The following is a 21,216-nucleotide window of genomic DNA, read 5'->3' as shown; positions in this document are numbered from 1 at the left end:
GCTTGGCCCCATCCCCACTGCAGGGAGAGCCTTGCCCTGTGCCCACAGCGACTGGCAGTGGCTGCTGCTGAAGATTCCAGAGGGTGCGCAAAGGCACGAGGCTCCACGGTTGTCCCAGCCTCAGCGCAGGGCCTGGGGTGTCTCCAGTCAGCAGGCAAGTGGGGTTGGGGGAGATCATGGTGGCCCCCACACCCCAAGGACCGTCCCGTCACCGGGACTCGCCCTGTACTTGCTGCTTCACACGCCCGTCTCCTCACTGGGGACACAGACCCTGGGTCCTGCATTAGATGCTCAGCCTGCCCTGGTGGCCCCGGCTCTACCTGGCTGAGACGCAAACCAGGGATGGAACTGGGGATCGTGGCGGCCACCTGAACATCACGACCATGTTGGAGGGTGATCAGGATGGACTGGAGAAGCAGGCTGGGCTCTGAGGCTGCAGCAGAGATACCTGCACCATTCCCCCATTCACCTGGGCTCAGGGGCAGCCTGAGAGGTTGCCAGTGTCTGCTATGCCAGCCCCCTCTCCATGGGAATGGAGCAGAGGGAAGGAAGGCAGATGGCGCCCTCTGGGCTCACCTTCACCCTCAGGAGGTTGGGCGTAGCAGGCCTGGCCCTTCTGGGCTGATGGGACAGGCGCGCATGTTGAGATGATGCTATTTCTCAGATAAGAGCTGAGCTGCCTCAGCTGAGGCAGCCAGTGGGAGCTGGTGTGTTGCAGGGTGTAAGCTGGCCAGTTTCTAGGATGTGGAGCTCACAGGTCTGCAGATTTCTGCTGAGTGCAGGGCAGTGGCCATCACCATCTGGGAGCAGGGCAGGGACCACGAGAAATGTCTCCAAGGCACCCCAGGCCTCCCTGAATGACCAGAGGAGCAGGCTGAAAGTGGGGGTGAGACAGAAGGTGGGAGGGGAATGTGAGGGGTGCAAAGCTGGGGACACGAGTTGGGGGAAGACGCCTCTCCAAAGCTGGCAAGTTGGTCGAAAAGCAGAGGCCCCTGCTTTAGAAAGCTGCTGACTGGTCTCTAAAGCACAAAGAAATCTCTGGAATATCATCTGTGTTGAGGTCACAAGTTGTGCAAACAGAAAGGTGCTGATATCCCCCTCAAAATATTCCGGTCCAGTTGTGAACAAACTCTTCTTATGGCTCCAGCACAGACCAGACCCAACTCAGCCAGTGAGCAGATGGATTCACCCATATCAACCCTGCACAATAATGATCTGGCAGGAGAAGGTCAAGCTTTCTTCTGGAGGGAAATATTAAACTTTTATTTGCTTTTGGTCTCTATCATTTTTTTTTTTAACAATGTCCAGGATAAAATACAAAAGCACATGATACGCGAAGAAACAGAAAGAAAGTGGGACTGATGTCTTGAGAAGAAAGATGCATTAGAAGTGCAGAGACGGTCTGGATGCTGGAATTGTCCAGTGGGGACCTTAATATGCCCACGACAGCTATGTCATAGGGCCGAATGGAGAGGGGGAGACAGACCGGGGGTCTCCTCCTGGAGATGGAGCCAGACACCCAAGTGTAAATGCTAGAGAGGAGCGTGGGGCATCAGAAGGCGAGCCACTGGATGCTCACCAGCAGGCTGGGTGCAACCGGGCTCTCGGGGTCTGGCCCCAGGCTGGAGGGCAGGCCCACTGTCCCCACCTGCGGCTGGTTCTCCTTGAACTCCTAGGGCGTTGGCGCGTGTCCCACACGTGGCAAGGATGAGGCACGAGGGGACGCTAGGCGACGCGTGCCGCCTCACCAGGCGTTGCGGTGGCCGTGGCCCCCCGTGGAGCACAGCGCCCGGCTGAGCGTTGTAGCAGGAGGCGGTGTAGCCTACCCTCGAGGGGAGGAAGTACAGTGTCATGTGGTGAGTGGTGTGATGTGTAATCCTCTTACAGGGAGGGACTAAGAATTAGGAATAATAGCCCATGCTATGCCCCAAAGGAGGCGGGCTGGAGAGTGAAATCTAAGTGTCATAAGACTCTGTATTATCCAGGGTGTAGCAAAGCTAGTAATCTAAGGAAGGCTGTAATATATAAAAGGTGCTCATTGTAATCTATTTAATCACTAAAATAACAAGAAAGTGGTTAACAAGCTCATGATGAAGAAAATGGAATAATAAACATACTGGATTGATGCAGAAAATTTAAGGAACAAAGGAAAATGGAAAACAGTGAGAGAAATAGAAAACCAATGGCAGGATTATAGTTTGAAACCAAATGTGCAGGGACTACTAGGTTGTGGGAAACTGCCTCTCTGTTGGTTAAGTTCATCAAATAGTGGCAATGCCACGCGGTTCAATCCAACATATGAAACGAAAATTAAGTGCAAGCTCTTACTAAGAGACAAAGACGGTCGGACGGGATTTAAAACCGCAAACAGCAGCAACCACCATACAGATCGAATGCGAAAGAGGGACAAAGGAGGATTGAAGGCGAAACGGTGTTTAAAAAGTAAGTCGTGCAGGTACCAACTGCAAGAAGCTGGGTGGGGCTGGGCTGACGTCAGACATGGTGGGCTAAAGGTGGTGAGTGGCAATACTGGAGAAGGGATGATTCTTAATGATCTGAAGGTCAATTCAAGGGGTAGATACAGCCACTTTCAGTAATATAGGAGTCCACCTAATGCAACCTCAGCCTACGTGAACCCAAAGTTAGAGAGCTCCAAAGAGAGGTGGAGTCATCAGCGAGCACGGGTTCCCAGGCACACTGGACCAGCACAAACACGCATTTATTCAACAGAGATAGAAACAGAGGAAGGGAGGGGGCAATGGTCACAACAGCTGTAGCTGTGAGAGCCTTAGAACCAGAGGCAGCCGCGCACACTAATGAGAGGGTGCACAGACGGGCTGTGGTCTATTCACACTGTAAGTACCCAGCAACAAAGGCATGCGGTAGTGCTCTACACAGTGGCATGGGTGGGACTTACCAACATCAAGTGCTGTGTGCTCATTAACTTCAAGGTCAATGTTGTTGACTCTGGAGAGGGGCATGAAGAAGCCTTCTGGGATGCTGGTAACGTTCAATTTTTAAAAACCCGACATTACACATTTCCTTTTATAAGATACCAGGAGCTGGAAGCTTAAGATTTGTGCACTTTGCTTTCGCTCGTGTTCAAGTCAATTAAAAAGCCTGCAAAGATGTTTCTGACTAAGTACTTTTAAATCATCATATCAGACATTGTGATCTGACTGTTCGAGAGAAAACAGATGGCAAAAAAATTAAGGTCATATCCACATAAGCTTATCCTAGATTTCAGCTTTACGAAACTTCCCTGGTCAGCCTCATCTCCAGGGGGATTGAGTAAAAATCAGCCCAGATATTTGTAATGCCAAGGATGGAAATCCAGTTCAAAGGGAAATCCAGTTTACCCTCGAGCAAAATACAGTGGTTGGTTTATTTCCCACAGTCCAGTCACAGCAGCTCTCGGGAGCAGTAGCATCCCAGAATGTAGACACCGTGGTAGTCCCTTCTCAGCGCCCATCTCTTGTGGGTCTCATGCCACACTTCAGGGGGTGATAACAGAGCTCCCATCTCCCCTCATCCCCAGCAAAATGACGACACGGCCCTGTCCTCCGGCCACCAGCTGGCCCAGACTTGCTTGGATGATGGAATGTGGGGAGGATTCACTCTGCCGCCTCCCAGCTGAAGCTTTAGGAGCTGCTGTGTGGCTGTCCTGTTGTTCTTCTCCGTCTGTCCTGGGTTCTCAGGTAGTCCGGGTGGACCCTCCTCCTTCTTCTAGAATCACAAAATGAGGGCGACACAGAGCAGCAAAGCCCTAGCTAGCAGGCAGTGTGGGTGAGAAACAAACATGTCTTGTCTTGAGTCAACTGATACTTTGAGGATGCATATTACTGCAGCAGAATTTCCCTGAGCTAACTGATACAAGACTCACTCCACAAGGACAAATCTTGAAGCTGTAAACAGTGGGTTTACAGCCTAATAACCTTGACCCAGGGAACAAGCCTGCTTCATCTTCTCAAGTTTCAGCTATACCAAGTGAGGGCTCAGCTGTGCATTTCTGAAACAAACTTCTGGCATAAGAAATGGGTTTCTACAATCACTGTGGAACAGGCACTGTGATACTTTTGAGGCTTGAAATAGTAGTCTACTTAAAAATCCATGGTTTAAACAGAGCTTTTCCCCAGAGAAGATGACTTTATTTGGATATACAGCCAACAAATGTATACTCCAGTTACCACAAGATGTCAAGAGTTTGATCAATTTGGCAGTTACTCAAATCTTAAAATATGAGCAACAGATCAAGGTCAATCTGTGGACGTGGTCAGGCCAGAAAAAATATTATGATGTGAGTGACTTTAAATGTTAATGAACACTTCTTAGTCTGAGTCTGGTTTTGAGACATTTTTCTCAGCCCTGCGGTGTGCTAAATACCATGTGGACCATAAAAATCTCTTGAGATCCATCCAGCCCATTGGTCTTTTTCTATGCTGTTGACCTCAGGACTCTCGGTGACCATGGCTCCTGAAGAAACAGGCAGTTGAATCTGCTACATTTGAATTTATCATCTTTGTCCTTGAATAGGATTCCTTTTGCTTTTTATCCATGAGTGGTCTCATGATACACCTAGCTTTCCAAAAATGAGACTTAAGGGTCACATGTTGACCCTTTTGCTAGTTTCCTGTGGCTGGTGTAACAAATGAGCACACACTTAAAACAACACAGACTTACTGTCTTATAGACCCTGGGTCAGAAGTTTGCTTTGGGTCTCTCTGGGTGAACAGCAAGGTGCTGGCCAAGCTGGATCTCTTCATGGAAGTTCTATGGGAGAACCTGACACCCCCCCCCTCTCCAGCTCCCAGAAGCCACGTGCAGCCACAGGCTCGAGACCCCCTCCCTCCATCTTCAAAGCCAGCAGTGAAGGGCCAAGTCTCGGTGCACACTGCACTCTGACCTCCCTGTCATGGCTGCGTCCTCTCTGACCTCCTCTTCTGCCTCTCGCTTCCATTTTTAAGGACCTTTGTGATGACAATAATTCAGGATAACCTCCGTATCTTAAAGGCAGTGGCTGGCAACCTTGATTCCACCACAGCATTAATTTCTCTTTGATGTATAACTGAACATGTTCGCCGTTTCCAGGGAGTAGGACGTGGGCATCTTGTGGACAAGTGGCATTATTCTGCCAAAATATGCCAATCAAATACCTACACCCAGATGCGTTTTCTTAATAGTTGGTCCTTCACTGATTCCTGCTTAATTATCCAGTTTTACTTTCCATCGTTCTTAACTTTGAGCCAGTGTTCACAGTAACCCTAAATCGTGGGCTGCCTGGGTAGTCCTGGACTTGGCCCCTTCAGTTCCAAGCAGATCCTGATTTGGACGGTCAGTTATGTGGCTGTTCTGTGTTCCCCCAACCAGCCCGTGTGAATTCCCCAGGAACACTGAACTCTTACGTGCAGCCTTTGCACGTCTCCGCCCTGGCACGGGGTCTCTGCATGCCCTCCCCCATCTGTTTGGAAGCACAGCTCATCCTTCACAGTAAACCCTCGTGCCTTGTCTTCCGTTAAATTGTTCTGCTCAATGGAGGAATATTTGCTCATATTTGTTCTTTTGCCCATCCTGCTCCTCGTACAGGACTCTTGTTATAAAAGGTGGACTGTAAAGGAACTGCTGTTGCTATGCTCTCTCTCTTCCTGAGGGTGAGCTCCTTGAAGGCAGAAAGGACCTCAGGTCTTCAGACGCTCACCCAAGACCCATACACAGAGTTACTTCTCAGTAAACATGGAGAGAGTTGAAATAACTGGGCATCCATCCTCCTGGAAAAATGCAAAGCTAGAAAGTGTTGATTCCCTTCTCCATCGTGCTTAAGAAAAAATTGCCATGTCTGCCTCCAGGGGATCTTCCTGACCCAGGGACTGAAGCCGCATCTCTTATGTCTCCTGCATTGGCAGGCGGTTCTTTACCACTATCTGTTCTGCAGCCATGAACAGTATGAAAAGGCCAAGGATAAGACACTGAAAGATGAACTCCCCAGCTCGGTAAGTGCCCAATATGCTACTGGAGATGAGGGGAGAAATAACTCCAGAAAGAATGAAGGGATGGAGCCAAAGCAAAAACAAGACTCAACTGTGGATATGACTGGTGATGGAAGCAAGGTCCGATGCTGTAAAGAGCAGTATTGCATAGGAACCTGGAATGTTAGGTCTATGAATCAAGGCAAATTGGAAGTGGTCAAACAGGAGATGGCAAGAGTGAACGTCGACACTTTAGGAATCAGTGAACTGAAATGGACTGATAAAACATGATACACAGATGACACCACCTTATGGCGGAAAGTGAAGAAGACTAAAGACCCTCTTGATGAGAGTGAGAGGAGAGTGAAAAAGTTGGCTTGAACTTAACATTCAGAAAACTAAGATCATGGATCTGGTCCCATCCCTTCATGGAAAATAGATGGGGAAACAGTGGAAACAGTGGCTGACTTTATTTTTGGGGGCTCCAAAATCACAGCAGATGGTGACCACAGCCATATAATTAAAAGACACTCTTTGGAAGGAAAGTTATGACCAACCTAGATAGCATATTAAAAAGCAGAGATATTACTTTGCCAACAAAGGTCCATCTAGTCAAGGCTATGGTTTTTCCAGTAGTCATGTATGGATTTATGAGTTGGACTGTAAAGAAAGCTGAGTGCCAAAGAATTGATGCTTTTGAAGTGTGGTGTTGGAGAAGACTCTTGAGAGTCCCTTGAACTGCAAGGAGATGCAACCAGTCCATCCTAAAGGAGATCAGTCCTGGTGTTCATTGGAAGGACTGATGTTGAAGCTGAAATTCCAATACTTTGGCCAATGAGCGAAGAGCTGACTCATTTGAAAAGACCCTGATGCTGGGAAAGATTGAAGGCAGGAGGAGAAGGAGACAACAGAGGATGAGATGGTTGGATGGCATCACGGACTCGATGGACATGAGTTTGAGTAAGCTCTGGGAGTTGGTGATGGACAGGGCGGCCTGGCATGCTGCAGTCCATGGGGTCACGAAGAGTTGAACACAACTGAGCGACTGAACTGAACTGAACCCAAATGAGGCAATGCTTATCAATGGATGAATCCACTGGGTGAGTGACAGTAAACTTGGCAATGGGAAGATGGAGATGCCACCACCTAAGACTGATTCGAACATCTCAGAAGACGGCCATAAAGCATGTCTCCTGATGCGCCATGGTGTGGCTCACACAGCTCTGCTTATGATGTGTGCTTCCTCGGAATATTGCATCTGAAATGACTCAGGCCTCCACCTTTCATCTGAAAGAAAAAGGGTGGAATAGAAGATTAGCCTGATGAGCCCACAAGGAGCAAACAGACAAATCCTGTTTGGTTGCTCTTCTGCAGGACAGCTGATCTAATTTCTGAAACAAGTTAATGTACCAGATAAAAGAGGATGAGGGACTTCGAAGCAATGAAGGCACTTAGGAGACTTAACAACCTCAGTCACTGCGTTTTCTTGTTGGGTTCTGAGTCAAACAAACTGACTCTGTGGACGTCTGTGAGCTGTCTGGACTGCTCATTGGGTGAATTCAAGGAATTATTAATCATGTTAGACGTGATATGAATTTGGTTAAAAGTGAGAATGCCCATTTTTTAGAGACACACGCTGACACATTTAGGAGTGATACAACATCTGGAATTTGAAAAAAAAAGATGGGTTTAAAAGAAGGAAAATTCACTAGTGAATAGAGGAGAATATGTGAAAAATGAGACCTGTCTACTTTTAGGTACGTTTGAAATTTTATATCAAATACAAAAAAATAGAAATCCTTGAGCATATGTCTTAAGTGGTTAAATTACTAAGTAAAATAATTTTTTCCCAACTGTGCAGCAAATATTTTCAACAGTCCATGGGGAAGTCAGACCTGAAGAGCTGGGGTCACAGGTAAATTTTAAGGCCTAAGCACATAGCCTGACTCACATAATCGCTGGGTACCTGCCTCGCTTTACACTTGGGGAGTCACGCACTTGGGCAGTGGTCCTCAGTGGCTGCAAACCCTGCCTCTGGTCTTTGCAAGTCACGGGTGAGGCCCCTTCTCCCTTCTGTCCTCCACAAAGCCTCTCCGCACAATAGAGATTTAATTCCTGCCCTTGGAATGAAAGAGGGGATGGGTGGCTGGCTCTTTGCACAGGTGCGATACCATAGCTTATGAATGAATGGATGAGGCCAATAAAAAAAGACCATGTTTTGCAGTGAAATTGCTTCACGGTCCTTCTGGGTCCAGAGACTGTTTTTGTACAGACATTGTGTCTACAAACCTCTATCTACCCGGCCAGGCTCTGGAGTGAATGGCTTCACCAGCTTCCCACCACAGTCCCAAGGATTCTCCAAGATGCAGACACCATTTGACATCAAAGGGAAGATTATTTCCCTATGGAGAGCAACAAACACAGAAAACCGGGGTGTGAGGAGTGGGAAGGAGGTAAGAAAAACACAGCCCACTGCTCCTGAGCCACTGGATCTGCAGGAGTTCAAATCCGTGAATCTCCCCACAATTGTTCAGTGGGGTTTCTACATAAATAAATAAATTAAAAAGAAAAAAACAGAGGCACTGGTTTGCATTAGAATCTCATAAAAGGCTATAAAATCCATGCCAGAGACAGCATCCAGTTTAAGAATTCTCTCCTTTTATGTCCCTGCTCCTGCCCCTGCTTCTTTCTGCTCATCGCGTGTTCCCCCTCTGTCCTTGGCAGGCCTCCTCCCTTCCCTCCTGCTCTCTCTGCCTCCCCACAGGGTCCCCTCCTGCCTTCTTCTCTTCCCTGCCCCACAGTAAATGTGGGCCCTTGGTCTGGCCAGGGGTCTGTGAATTGGAGACGTCAAAACAGATCACATGTCGAGCGCCAGACCTAGGGCGCGCACTAGAGGAAGCTTGCCCCTGTGGATCTGGTTTAGAAACACAGCTGGGGCGTGGGCTCAGCTTCACAGGGTTTCCAGAAATCTGGGGGCCGCAATGGGGTCTGGTCCAGACCGGGGCCCAGTCAGCCCTTTCTGGCCCTCGTCTTCTGTCTGCCTCTCCCCTCTCCCCGCTCTGCTGGCCTCTCCCTCTTTCTCCCCGCCAGCCAGGTGGCTCCAAGGTGGAGAGGAGGTTCACATTGGGAGCCAAAAGGGAAGTGATCCGTGGGAAGGATGCTAAGGCGGTCCTTTTTGGACGCCTTGCATAGCCCCCTGCCACCTGCCCAGCACAGCTGATGCTCTCATGTGCCGAGGTCATGGCTCCAGCTGGCATGTGCTGGGGTCCTGCTCTGCAGGGTGGACGGTACAAACGGAGCCCTGGACGCCAGGGTGTGGGTCCTCAGGGGCAGAGACAGGCTGACTGAACAGATGATGGATGCCCAGCACTTGCTGCACCATGGGGAGGATCGGATGAGGGGAGGACCCAGAGGACCGTCCTGAGGGTGGGGATGGAGGAGGAGCTGAGTAGAGCTTCTGTTCCCAGGGGGAGGGCTCTCTGAGAAGGGGACGCTTGGTCAGGACCTGAGGGAGGAGCCTCCACAGGAGATCTGGGGGAAAAGCATCCCAAAGAGAAAGAATATGAAGGGGCACCCTGGCCTGGAAATGAGGGAGCTGAGGCCAGCCTCAGGGCAGAGGAGGCCAGGACGTGGGAAGGGCCGGGCCTGCATCTCTGGGCTCCTGTGTCTCCGATTCCAAGAGTCATGGAAACCACGAGAGCTTTGAGAAGTGCTGTGTCCTGAGTGCTTTGCGCTTCCAGCCTTTCACTTGGCTGCTGTGGAGCAGAGGGGACACAGAGGGGTCTTAAAGGAGGCTGGGCTGGTGATGCAGGGGTCAGCTGGGACCGGGGTCGTGGCTGTGACTGTGAGTAGGGTCAAGGGGCAGGAGTGCATCCTATGTGGGCAGCAAAAAAGATGCCGTTCGGTGACCACTCCCTGCTTTCAGGTCAGAACGATTGGGTGGCGGGCTGCAGTCTTCTAAGAGGGAGAAAGCTACAGGCACCGTGAATCCTGAGGCTAAAATCGGTGGCTCTGCTTAGCCAGGTAAGAGGGCAACACAGCTAAGCGTCGGATGAGAAAAGCTGTGTGAGTAGCTGATGGGCGAACCTCTCTGGCGCTTAAGGCTGGGGCTCTGGCTGCAGGGAGGGACTTGCAAGTCACCAGCATGTGGATGTTACCTGATGTCAGGGCAGCAGGCAGGTCACCCAAGGAGAACCTGTAGCCAGAGGAGCAGGAGAAATGGAGAAGGGGCCTGGACCTGGGAGCTCAAGAAGAGATGGGCCCAAGGAAGCAAGGAGACTTCATTCTGGTCGAGATGCTGCCTCTGCTCAGCCCAACTACAACCAGGGGTAACGCAGGAGGTGACCCCGGGGTCTCTGCAAACTGGCAAGAGGCAGGCAAACTGCTTAGAACCCCAGGGAAGGGAAGGACGGCACAGAGGCAGGAGGCCTTCTGTCTCCTCACTCACAGAAGAAAGGAAGCTGGTGTTTTCCACCCCCAGGAGAGCATCAGAAGCCGGCTCAGGTGACTCATTGATCCCACGAGTCCTCCAACAACACAATGATCCCAGGACCATGGCCGAGGACATCACTTGGGAGCTTTGCCAGAGCTAAGGGGCCAGCTGCGAACTCTTCTTCCTCACCAGGCCTGAGGCTGCCCCAGCTAGACACATGGATGCTGGGTCAGTGCGAGGGGGACCGCCCAAGTAAATGGTACGGCTGGGGGCCCTCTCAGTCACTGTGGGGCTGAGACACCCCTCCTCTGACAGTGGGGGCACCAGCGAGGGGTCCCCCATGGTGACTGCCTGGCCAGGGAATGCTAAGACAGCCCTCCGCCATCAAGAGACACTAGGGGCCTGGTCTGTAGACACCCCATCAGTTCCTCAGGTGGAATAAATGGTACTCCAACCGCACCAGAGGAGCCAAGCATCCCAAACTAATACCACACAAACTCCAACAATTAAACCGTCGTTGGAACCAGAACCTCCCAGTGTAGGCCAGGACCTGTGTGCTACCGTAGACAGGTGGTGGTGTTCAGTTGCTAAGTCGTGCCCAACTCTCTGTGACCCCATGGTGACCGCCTGCTAAAAGGAAAGATTTAAATAGTACCCAGCCTCTCCTAACATAATAGACAAAATGTCCACAATATAATTGAAAATGATCTGTCTTACCAAGAACCAAGAAAGTCACAATTTGAATGAGAATAAGCAATTAACAGACAGCAACACCAAGACAAATGTGATATTGAAATTATCTGACAAGATTTCAAAGCAGAGATCATAAAAAGGCATCAATAATCAGTTATAAATTCTCCTGAAACAAATAATAAAAACAACCTGAGCAAAGAGATAGAAGTTGTAAAAGAGTCAAATAGACATTATGTAACTGAACTAGACCTCATATTAAAAAGCAGAGACATGACTTTGCCAACAAAGGTCCATCTAGTCAAGGCTATGGTTTTTCCAGTAGTCATGTGTGGATGTGAGAGTTGGACTATAGAGAAAGCTGAGCAGTAAAAAATTGATGCTTTTAAACTGTGGTGTTGGAGAAGGCTCTTGAGAGTCCTTTGAACTACAAGGAGATCCAACCAGTCCATCCTAAAGGAAATCAGTCCTGAATATTCACTGGAAGGACTGATGCTGAAACTGAAACTCCAATACTTTGGCCACCTGATGCGAAGAGCTGACTCATTGGAAAAGACCCTGATGCTGGGAAAGATTGAAGACAGAAGGAGAAGGGGACAACAGAGGATGGGATGGTTGGATGGCATCACTGACTCAATGGACATGAGTTTGAGCAAGCCCTGGGAGCTGGTGATGGACAGGGAGGCCTGGCGTGCTGTGGTCTATGGGGCTGCAAAGAGTCGGACATGACTGAGCATCTGAACTGAAAAATACAGTAAGAGAAATTTTGTAGGACTTGCTGGAGAGATGCCATAGGAGGGTCATGTATGGGGTTCTGTTCCAGGAGCCCCAGGTTAACACAGAGGAAACAAGGTGGGAATTGGTGTTTGTGTACCGAGAACTCAGCAACTGTATTCTCAGAACTCACTCAAACCGCCCAAGGTTCGTACTGTTATTGCTCCCACTTTACAGAGGGTGATGCTACAACATAGAGATGTGAAGTCAATGTTTCTGCATTCATGGTGGGTGAGACGTCCTGCCGCTCAGCACACAGAGCAGCCTTTCTAGGAGCGGGGCAGTGGAGGAGACAGAGAAGAGAGCTCCGAGGAAGAGGGGGAGCAGTCAGGCTGGGAGCAGACAGACCCATGGAGCTGCTGGCCGGACAGACTGGTCTGATACCTCCTGACTGCACAGCTTCGTTGTGAGACAAGCATGAAAGAAACCACAAAGTTATGTGCAAACTGTGTGTGCAGAAGGTGGGACGCATGAGGACTTGCTCACCGCCGTGCGTAGCAGGTGGTGGGAAAAGAATCAAGAGCTAGGAGTCAGTGGGGCCCAGATGCTGAGTGGAGAGCAGGGTCAGGCTTTTTTTTTTTTTTTGGTAAATGACATTTAAGCAGCATCTGGAAAGATGAACGGAAGTTGGCCAGGTTATATCTATCTCTTCTTTCAAACATCCCAGTGGGGTTCCTTCTGCCTTGGAGTGAAGTCTGAGGTCTGGTCCTCCAGGACTCTGTGAGCTGGCCCTGGCCATCCCTCTGTGCTCACCTCCCTCCTGAACCTTCCAGTTGTCTGCTCCTCTTGGCTTTGGAACCACTGCTCCTTCTGCCCGAAATTCTCCTCCTTCACAGATATAGAGGGCTTCCCAGGTGACTCAGTGGTAAAAAGTCTGCCTGCCAATGCAAGAGACATGTGTTTGATCCTTGGGTCAGGAAGATCCCCTGGTGTAGGAAATGGCAGTTCAGTTCAGTCGCTCAGTGGTGTCCAGCTCTTTGTGATTCCATCAGCTGCAGCCCACCAGGCCTCCCTGTCCATCACCAACTCCCAAAGTTTACTCAAACTCATGTCCATTGAGTTGGTGAGGCCATCCAACCATCTCATCCTCTGTCATCCCCTTCTGCTCCTGCCCTCAACCTTTCCTAGCATCAGGGTCTTTTCAAATGAGTCAGGTCTTCGCATCAGGTGGCCAAAGGATTGGAGTTTCACCTTCAACATCAGTCCTTCCAATGAACACCCAGGAAATGGCAACCCGCTCCCATATTCTTGCCTGGGAAATCCCATGGACAGAGGAGCCTGGTGGGCTACAGTCCATGGGGTCGCAAAGAGTCAGACATGACTTAGCAGGTAAACAGCAGCAACACACATGGAATCTACTCACCCCCAGTCTTCAGGTCCTGCTCACACGTTTCCTTAGCAAATGGGAGGAAACAGGATAGAACAACCTGGAAAATGAGTATAAATAACTGGGATGAGATTAAGGGATAAACTATAAAGTAGAAATCAATAAGCAGATTTATAGAAAAATCAAATAAAACCCCTAGAAATAAAAATTAGACACACATATTTACAAAATCTAAAGTTCATTGGTCATACTGAAAGCATAGGATTAGAGACAGCATAAAAGAGAGAATTAACAAACTGAGAGGCAAAACCATGGAAATTAACCAAGAGGAAGCACACAGAGATAAAGGCTTTGCCTAAAAATGTCTTTATCTTCACTGTTGAATTACAGTTTAGAAAGATGGACAGAAGCATGTGAGGCTACTGTTATCACCCCTAATCATGATCAGAATATGCAGACACGGACTTCCCTGGTGGTCCAGAGGTTACGAATCTGCCTGTCTTTTCACCTTGCTTATAGTTTCCTTCATTGTGAAAAAGCTTTTAAGTTTAATTAGGTCCCATTTGTTTATGTTTGCTTTTATTTCCATTACTCTGTGAGGTGGGTCATAGAGGATCCTGCTGTGATGTATGTCAGAGAGTGTTTTGCCTATGTTTTCCTCTAGGAGTCTTATAGTTTCTGGTCTTACATTTAGATCTTTAATCCATTTTGAGTTTATTTTTGTGTATGGTGTTAGAAAGTGTTCTAGTTTCATTCTTTTACAGGTGGTTGACCAGTTTTCCCAGCACCACTTGTTAAAGATATTGTCTTTAATCTATTGTATATTCTTGCCTCCTTTGTCAAAGATAAGGTGTCCATATGTGTGTGGATTTATCTCTGGGCTTTCTATTTTGTTCCATTGATCTATATTTCTGTCTTTGTGCCAGTACCATACTGTCTTGATGACTGTGGCTTTGTAGTAGAGCCTGAAGTCAGGCAGGTTGATTCCTCCAGTTCCATTCTTCTTTCTAAAGACTGCTTTGGCTATTCAAGTTTTTTTGTATTTACATACAGATTGTGAAATTATTTGTTCTAGTTCTATGAAAAATACCACTGGTAGCTTGATAGGGATTGCATTGAATCTATAGATTGCTTTGGGTAGTATATCCATTTTCACTACATTGATTCTTCTGAACCATGAACACGGTATATTTCTCCATCTATTTGTGTCCTCTTTGATTTCTTTCATCAGTGTTTTATAGTTTTCTATATATAGGTCTTTTGTTTCTTTAGGTAGATTTATTCCTAAATAATTTATTCTTCTCATCACAATGGTGAATGGAATTATTTCCTTAATTTCTCTTTTTATTTCCTCATTGTTAGTGTATAGGAATGCAAGGGATTTCTGTGATTAATTTTATATCCTGCAACTTTACTATATTCATTGATTAGCTCTAGTAATTTTCTGGTGGTGTCTTTAGGGTTTTCTATGTAGAGGATCATGTCATCTGCAAACAGTGAGAGTTTTACTTCTTTTCCAATCTGGATTCCTTTTATTTCTTTTCCTTCTCTGATTGCAGTGGCTAAAACTTCCAAAACTATGTTGAATAGTAGTGGTGAGAGTGGGCACCCTTGTCTTGTTACTGACTTTAGGGGAAATGCTTTCACTTTTTCACCATTGAGTATAATGTTTGCTGTGGGTTTATGGCTTTTATTATGTTGAGGTATATTCCTTCTATGGCTGCTTTCTGGAGGGCTTTTATCATACATGGATGTTGAATTTTGTCAAAGCTTTCTCTGCGTCAATTGGGATAATCATATGGTTTTTATCTTTCAGTTAGTTAATGTGGTGCATCACATTGATTGACAGGAGAAAATAATAGCAAAGGAAGCAGCTGACAAATAATTAATCTCAAAAATATACAAGCAGCTCATGCAGCTCAATACCAGAAAAATAAATGACCCAATCAAAAAATGGGCCAAAGAACTAAACAGACATTTCTCCAAAGAAGATAAACAGACGGCTAACAAACACATGAAAAGATGCTCAACATCGCTCATTATTAGAGAAATGCAAATCAAAACCACAATGAGGTTACATCTCAGGCTGGTCAAAATGGCTGCTATCAAACAGCCTACAAACAATAAATGCTGGAGAGGGTGCGGAGAAAAGGGAACCCTCTTACAGTGTTGGTAGGAATGCAAACCAGTACAGCCACTATGGAGAACAGTGTGGAGATTCCTTAAAAAACTGGAAATAGAACTGCCATACGACCCAGCAATCCCACTGCTGGGTATACACACAGAGGAAACCAGAATTGAAAGAGACATGTGTACCTCAATGTTCATCGCAGCACTGTTTATAATAGCCAGGACATGGAAGCAACCTAGATGTCCATCAGCAGATGAATGGATAAGAAAGCTGTGGTACATATACACAATGGAATATTATTCAGCCATTAAAAAGAATGCATTGAATCAGTTCTAATGAGGTGGATGAAACTGGAGCCTATTATACAGAGTGAAGTAAGTCAGAAAGAAAAATTTCAATATGGTATGCTGCTGCTGCTAAGTCACCTCAGTCGTGTCCGACTCTGTGCGATCCCATAGACGGCAGCCCACCAGGCTCCACCGTCCCTGGGATTCTCCAGGCAAGAACGCTGGAGTGGGTTGCCATTTCCTTCTTCAATGCATGAAAGTGAAAAGTGAAAGTGAAGTCGCTCAGTCATGTCCGAGCCTCAATGACCCCATGGACTGCAGCCCACCAGGCTCCTCCATCCATGGGATTTTCCAGGCAAGAGTATTGGAATGGGGTGCCATTACCTTCTCACATATATGGAATTTAGAAAGATGGTGATGATGACCTTATATGTGAGACAGCAAAAGAGACACAGATATAAAGAACAGTGTTTTGGACTCTGTGGGAGAAGGCGAGGGTGGGATGATTTGAGAGAACAGTATTGAAACATGTATATGATCATATGTGAAATAGATCACCAATCCAGGTTTGATGCATGAGACAGGGTGCTCAGGGCTGGTGCACTGGGATGACCCTGAGGGATGGGGTGGGGAGGGAGGTGGGAGGGGGGTTCAGGATGGGGACACATGTATACCCATGGCTGATTCATGTCAATGTATGGCAAAAACCACAATATTGTAATTAGCCTCCAATTTAAATAAATAAATTTTTTTTAAAAAGAATAAAATGAGTCCACCTGTCAGTTCAAGGGACATGGGTTCTATCCTGATAGAGGAAGATCCCACATGCTGGGGGCAACTAAGCCCATGTGCCACAACTGCTGGAGGCCGTGCGCCTAGAGGCGGCGCTTCACAGTAAGAGAAGCCACCGCGGTAAGAAGCCTACGAGCCACAAGGAAGAGGAGCCCCCTTGCCACGACGAGAGAAAGGAAGGAAAGCCATGAGCAACCTAGACAGCATATTCAAAAGCAGAGACATTACTTTGCCAACAAAGGTCCATCTAGTCAAAGCTATGGTTTTTCCAGTGGTCATGTATGGATGTGAAGTTGAACTATGAAAAAAGCTGAGCGCTGAAGAATTGATGCTTTTGAACTGTGGTGTTGGAGAAGACTCTTGAGAGTCCCTTGGACTGCAAGGAGATCCAACCAGTCCATCCTAAAGGAAATCAGTCCTGGGTGTTCATTGGAAGGACTGATGCTGAAGCTGAAGCTCCCATACTTTGGTCACCTCATGCGAAGAGTTGACTCATTTGCAAAGACCCTGATGATAAGAAAAATTGAAGGCAGGAAAAGAAGGGGATGACAGAGGATGAGATGGTTGGGAGGCATCACTGACTCAATGGACATGAGTTTAAGTAAACTCTGGGAGTTGGCGATGGACAAGGAGGCCTGATGTGCTGCAGTCCACGGTATCGCAAAGAGTCGGACATGACTGAGAGACTGAACTGAACTGAACTGAGCAACGAAGATCCAGCACAGCCAAAATAAGTAAATCATAAATAAATTTTAAAAATTAACAAAAAGCTAAAGAAAAAAGAATATACAGACTTCATTCTGTTGTGCCACAGCCTCAATTACCTCCAGGTATCAATGCTTATTGTGAACATGTAGTAATAAACACAGTACAATAGTGATGTGGGAAAAGACCAACAGAGGATTGGGGCAGGGAGCCCTGAAACAGCCTCCTGTGTGTGCTGATGGAATACAGAGCTGGCCCTACGGATCGGGTGGCAGAGTGTGGTCATTCAATAGACGGTTTTGGGATGTTAGGTTTTCCATATGAAATAAAAATACAACACATCTCACCGCACATCAACAGAAACAAGAAATGCACAATCCTGAAGCTTTCAGAATTCAACATAATATCTTTACCACTTCTGGGAATGGAGTGAGATCTTCAATAAGACACAGGAGGTGCCAATTATACTTGAAAATCAAAGTATTAAACTTGTACCTCAAAATTTAAAGCTTGAAAATATAATGCTGATCAGAAGTATGAATTTCAATGTATATAGCCAATGTTATGGGGCTTCCCTAACAGCTCAGTTGGTGAAGAATCTGCCAGCAACACAGGAGACCCTGGTTCGATTCCTGGGTCAGGAAGATCCACTGAAGAAGGGATAGGCTACCCACTCAAATATTCTTGGGCTTCCCTTGTGGCTCAGCCAATGTTATAGAATGCAAATAATTCTTACAAAATTAAAGAGGTTGAGAACAATGAGATTAGAAAGCAGTAACCAGGATGCTTCTATTCTTCATTAACATTTTATTTTTAAAGAAAGTCATGTAAACCAAGTACAGAAAGCCAAGCACTGGGCGCCAGCGTGTTCATTCATCTCCAGACTTCTGTCTGAAACAATACACGGAAACAGGAGGAAAATCAAAGCATAGACTCAAGGGTGTGGGAACTATTAGCTGTAGATCTCAAGACACCTAGAGTCACGCAATGCCCATATTCCTAGGGTTTACTTTTTATTTCTTCTAGAACATGTCTAATGAGTTGACCTGGTTTTCCCTTAAGCACCTTCTAGGTGAGCATCTTGCTTGTAGCCAAGTAGGTCATGAGCACTCTTCTGCTGAAGGACCTTCCCCCTCACTCCCAGAGGCTCTAGATCCACCCCTGTGAGGCGGGCGACCGGCCATCTCTCTTTGTTCCCTGGGATCCCCTGCACCTCTTTTCCAGCAATCCTGAGCCCTTCTGTGGACTCTGCAGGCACCCAGCCCCCCACACGCGGGGCAGTGGAAGACAGCCCTGCCCCCCTCCCCGCTTCCCTTCTCATCTGGTAGAGCGTGATGGGAGCTCTGGGTACTTAGCTTTTATTTATTACCATGGACTGCGGGAACTTAATGACACATAAATCTCAGGTTATGAAGTCACAGCTCTGCATATTCCTGGCTCAAAACGGTCCTCAGGACAAAGTTACTAAGGAAGCAAGCAGAGAAGCACTTTTCAGGTGCCAAGGCCCTTGTGTGGGTCTTTCCTACCTAAGACTCCTAAGACTGGGGGGGTGCACTCAGCCTTGAATAAATGAATGAATGAGCAAATGAAGCTGTCTGCAAAAGCACGGATTATTCTCCATGCATTTACAGGAGAAGAACAGGGCTTGAAGCAATGACGTCCCTGGTTTGAGGTTGCAAAGCCCCAAGGGCCTGGGTGGGAAAGTCAAGGGTTCTCACAGGGACAAGCCCACTGCTGGCAGAGGTCACTCAGAGCTTTACCTCCTCTGGCCTCCTGCGCCACATGTCCTGCAGATAATCTTGCGAGTGTCCCCAAGGGGCTTTCTGCCGCCCCTAAGTGCCCTAAAATCTTCCTCGTCTTTCTCCCATTCTCCACCAGGACCTCGGGCGGGGCTCTGTTTTCTTCCATGAACTCGGCCTATCCTTTCTCCTCCCTGCCAGCTTTCCGATTGCTCCCTGTTTTCTCCCCACCCTTCCTCCTCCTGCCTGAAATCAGCTTTTCTTTCCTCATCCCTTCTCCGGTCCCTGGGTGGGGGCTGGAAGCCTGGCTGGGGATGCTGCTGGGCCTGGCTGCTCTCCACCACCCCCCTACCGCCCCACCGCACTGGCAGCTCCCCACAGCCCCTGCCCTACCATGGCTGGGCTTCTTGCCTCCACTGCTCCTGGCTCCCCTGCAGACTCAGACCCCTTCTGCTCCTGTCCCAGTAGCAGGGAAGGCCCATGGTGGAAGGATGGAGCTCAGATGAGGGGCAGGTCTCTGGACAGGGCTTGGGTCCTGCCTCTGGCCCTGACCAGTGACCCTGAGCAAGTGACGTCCTCACTGAGGCTCAGTCCTGGCGGTCCTTCGCACGTTTGCCGAATTTCCCTGAAGGGTCTGCTCCTGCGTTCTTCCGGGGCTCCAGGGAGCTGCCACGCCCTCACTCACTGGGACGTTGTTCTTGACTTTGTCTCCTGATCAACCCGTTGCTGTTTCCCAGCGCCACTGGGCTGCTCAGGACAATGCAGCCCCTCCCGTGCCCGAGTCCCGCCTGGGCCTCCCCTGGGTCTCCCCAGGTTTCCCCTTCCCCTGGGTCTCCCCTTCCCCTGGGTCTCCCCTGGGTCTCCCCTTGGTCTCCCCTTCCCCCAGGTCTCCCGTTCTCCTGGGTCTCCCCCTGGTCTCCCCTTTGGCTGCCATCTGCTGCAGGCACACGCTGGCCTCCCTGTGGGAAAGAACTAGGGCTGGGCAGTAAAGTGGTAAAAACAGATTTTATATAGGAATTATTGCAAGAGGAGAAAAGAGACCTGAACGGAGTCCGACTCCTACAACTATAAGGAAAGTAGGGGCTTACATCCCAGGGCAGCCTGCCGCGGCTGGAGGGTGACTCGGATGGCCGGGTCATTCTTTGCTGGGCAGGTCAGGGTGGCCATACCTCACCTGGGGGTGGGGTGGGGTGGCACGAGGACTTCAGTCGGATACCAAGGACGACCAGAGACCACCGGGAGGATGGTGGAGGAGAGGAAACTGACTAGAGAGATTCAGTTTGCCCAAAGGGAATGATGCCAAGCCCACAGATGGAGACTAGTTGAGAGAGTGTTCAGAGGAGATGGCATCAGCCGGTCAAGGAGGGTGGCCCGTCACCCCCATAGCAGTCGGCTCTCTTATTTCTACCGTTTGGAGGACACCAAGCCTGGTCTCCTCTTCCCTGGGACGTGGATGGGGCAGGCCTTTGTGACTAGGGCACACCCTCCTTTGAAAAGGGACGGTCCTGCAGGCATCTGGCTGTCTGGTGGCATCTCTGCTCACCCATCTGGGTGCACCTGTGCGTCCCCTCCAGGCCCTTCTCCAGAATCAGAGTCGCTGTGCTGGACTCCAAGCTCAGGCCAGGCCCCGGGCTGTTGAAGGCTTGATCGCTGGGTCCAGTGCAGTGAGACGAGCCACGGCTGACCCCTGCGTGCCTTCCGCTCCTGGGGAGGTGCAGCCCAAGACCAGTGATCCCAGGAGAGTGGGACCGCTGGAGGCAGCTGGCAAAGTCGGGGGGGGGGGCGGTGGTGGGTACCGTTCAGGAGCCCCTCCTCCTCCCACGCTGGGCCTGTCCTTGCCAGCACTGCACTCTGGGTCCCCTGCCCACCCATGTGAGGGTTCATGTGGTTCTGCCTATCCTCCCTACCTCCTGATATCCTGGGACTCACATCAGAGACCAAGCTGGCGAGAACCCAGTCTCCTGGTCCCCACTTCCCTGCAACCCTTCATGTTCAAACCACGGAAGGGTGGGAATCAGCTCCTCCCCCAGCTGAGGGCCCTGCTGTCGAGGAGTGGGTGCTTGGGGGGCCAGTCCTTGTGAGGGATTCGGTGCTGGCTCTACTTGCGGTCCTGTCAGAGCTACCATCCCCAGCCACCCCTGCCACCCCAAGCCCACCATCAATACTCCCAGATGAATCCCAATTGCTTTTCTCTTCTCCAGGGCCCCCAGCACAGCGCATGCTGGAACAAGTCCTGTCGGGACCCTGGAGAGGCTGCCCACTGTTCCCAGCATCCCCACGGCCCACAGCTCAGGCATTTGCTCAAAATCACATATGGTCACCAGCAGTGTGAAGGTGTCATTATGACAAAGACTGAGAGCCACTGTCCCGGGGGGA

This window comes from Bos indicus x Bos taurus, chromosome 5 (assembly GCF_003369695.1).
Source record: "Bos indicus x Bos taurus breed Angus x Brahman F1 hybrid chromosome 5, Bos_hybrid_MaternalHap_v2.0, whole genome shotgun sequence".
NCBI lineage: Eukaryota > Metazoa > Chordata > Mammalia > Artiodactyla > Bovidae > Bos > Bos indicus x Bos taurus.
The sequence above is the reverse complement of the archived record's forward strand: the minus strand, read 5'-3'. Positions refer to the sequence as shown.